This window comes from Triticum aestivum, chromosome 4A (genome assembly GCF_018294505.1).
Source record: "Triticum aestivum cultivar Chinese Spring chromosome 4A, IWGSC CS RefSeq v2.1, whole genome shotgun sequence".
NCBI classification, from domain to species: domain Eukaryota; kingdom Viridiplantae; phylum Streptophyta; class Magnoliopsida; order Poales; family Poaceae; genus Triticum; species Triticum aestivum.
Window position 1 is genome coordinate 86,633,313 of NC_057803.1, and position 2,346 is coordinate 86,635,658.

At 51.2% G+C, this 2,346-nt stretch overlaps 1 long non-coding RNA gene across 1 annotated transcript; it reads right to left on the reverse strand.

Moving 5' to 3' along the window:
- Positions 1-507: 507 nt before the first annotated feature.
- LOC123081798 (uncharacterized) lies at positions 508-986 on the reverse strand. The gene is made up of 2 exons (XR_006438794.1): positions 778-986; positions 508-681 (listed from the first exon to the last, which is right to left on the reverse strand). It is a non-coding gene; the product is annotated as an uncharacterized lncRNA (long non-coding RNA).
- Positions 987-2,346: the final 1,360 nt, after the last annotated feature.

Genomic DNA, 2,346 nt, shown 5'->3' on the forward strand with positions numbered 1-2,346 from the left:
ATGAGAATATATACATGTAAAGGAGTATATCAAATACAACATTAAGAGGCAATATACCCATGCATCAGAACAAAAAAGCAGTATATTCATCCATCATAGAGGTGAGTTCGTAAAAAGTAAATAGAGTACATATACATCTGAAGGGGTACTTATACAACATTGATTTTCCAAAAAAAAATACAACATTGATCATCACCAAACATGACCCGATTAGCTAAGGAAGCTGCTAACTCTATATACGTACTAGCAATTACCATGCATACAGTATGGTACTCCGTGGATGTATCAGGCATCATCGATGCCTACGAATAGATTCATGTATTCTTAAATCAAATCTGACATCATTTGCAATGCGGCGTGTGCTAGAATTGCTGACCCGCTCGCCGGCAGCGAGAACGAAGTATCAAAAACCAGTCCGAACCGTCGTCGTACTCGGCGTCGCCATGGCCGCACGTGGCCGGCTGCGGCGTCGCACTTGGCCGGCATCGTTGTCACACTGACGCTGCATGCACGTAGAAATTAGATCGGATTACATTGATACATTGGAGTGCAAAGATGGATGAATATACTGCTTTTTTGTTCTGATGCATGGCACTGATGTGTGCAGACGATCGGGAAGCTAGCAAGGCCCGTGCATGCATCCATCTTGGTCACCATGCCATGGATATATTGTACTGTTTCCTGCGATTAGTCAGTGAGATTCAATTACATCTAACGCATGGAGATTATGCAAAAAAGTGGACCTGTAAAAAGTGGTGCCTATGATTAGTTAGATACCTCAACGATCTGAGTCATCATTTTTGTTGCCGTCGCCCGCCGGTCAGGCGAAGGGCAGGCAGGAGGATCTCATCGTGGTCGTCGCATTGCCATCGACATCACCATGCGGTCGCCGTCGCCGTCGCCCATGCCGTCACCGTCTCCATGGTCGTCGATGGCGCTGTGGTAAGCGACGGCGCGCGTGATGTCTGGAGGAGACATCGCCTGGCCGAGAGTTTCAACATATACGCTAGCTAAACAAAGTGAGTTGCCAGAATCCCTATTAACATGGGCGAGCTAACAAATTTTCAAACAAACAGTCTTGCCATGCAGATATTATTCGGTTATTATCCTTTTAATTATATGCTAAGTGGATTTAAATGGCAAAACTCAGGACGTTGCGCAACGCATGGAAGCAAGAAGCCACAGCATGGCATGGGAGTACGTACTCTCAGAGTACTAACCAATTTTCATATATATATATATATATATATAGGACAACACTATTATGATCCCAGGATCAAAATAACTATTTGGATCACGTCCGGACTATATAGGGGTGGCGAGGTGTTCCCGAGCCGGTGCGGCCCGATAAAAAGGCAGCCCACCCACCGCCCCATGCCCACGATCCTGTCCCGCACCACAGGCCTCCATCCACGCTCTATCCCCATGCACCGCCGCCGCCCTGGATTCCTCAGCGCCGCAGCCGGTCACCAGATCCCACAGAGCCGCCGTCGGGCCATGGATCTCCGCGCGATGCCGCGGCCCACCACATCTGGCGCGCCGTCCCTAACCTCCCGTTTCTCCCCATCTCTCCCCCACCTTCCTGCGCCATCGGCTGCGCACCACCGCCGCCGCGGTCCACCCACACCAAGCACCCCGGCGATGAGGTCAAACGGGACGCACCCGCACCTCCACCAACCACCCCAGTCGCTGGTGCCTTGAGCCCCGCAGCTGCGACCCATCCACCCCGCCCCGCTGCCCGAGCTCCGTCACCTGTTCCTCCAGATGCCCGCCTTCTAGCCGCATCGCCGGATACCCCACCCTGGAGCTGGCGCTGACTTTCCACCCACAACTAATCTGAACATCATCGCGTTGCTGGCTTCTGCCTCCTGAAGCGAGCCTTTCTTCCTCCGCCATGCTGCCTCTGCTCAACCCATGCTGCCTCCGTCACAAGCCGACCATGCTATTGTGGTGGCTGCTCAACCGTTCCAATGCGCTTGCTGTACCATGCACCCCTCGCGTTGCCATGGACAAGATGGTTGAGGAATGAAATCGGGAGAAGTAGAGTAGTGGCTGCAGCTACAGTTCTGGAGGAAATTAATCGGTAGAAGTACAGAAGAGTAGTGGCTGCAAATTCAAGTTTGGAGGAGAGTTGTGACTGCTGGAGCGCAGGGTGAGAGGCATAACAAAGCAGTGACAGTAGGTGGCTTTGGGTTAACAGCCACTGTTAACATACAGAAGGCAATATTTTTTTTGGCCTGGGCTGGCAACCGCCCAGGCCTCCCTCTGTGTTGCTATGTGTGTACAAAATCCATTGATTCATACACATTGCTTATCAAAATTTATTGATTTGCAAACTCTGGGCCT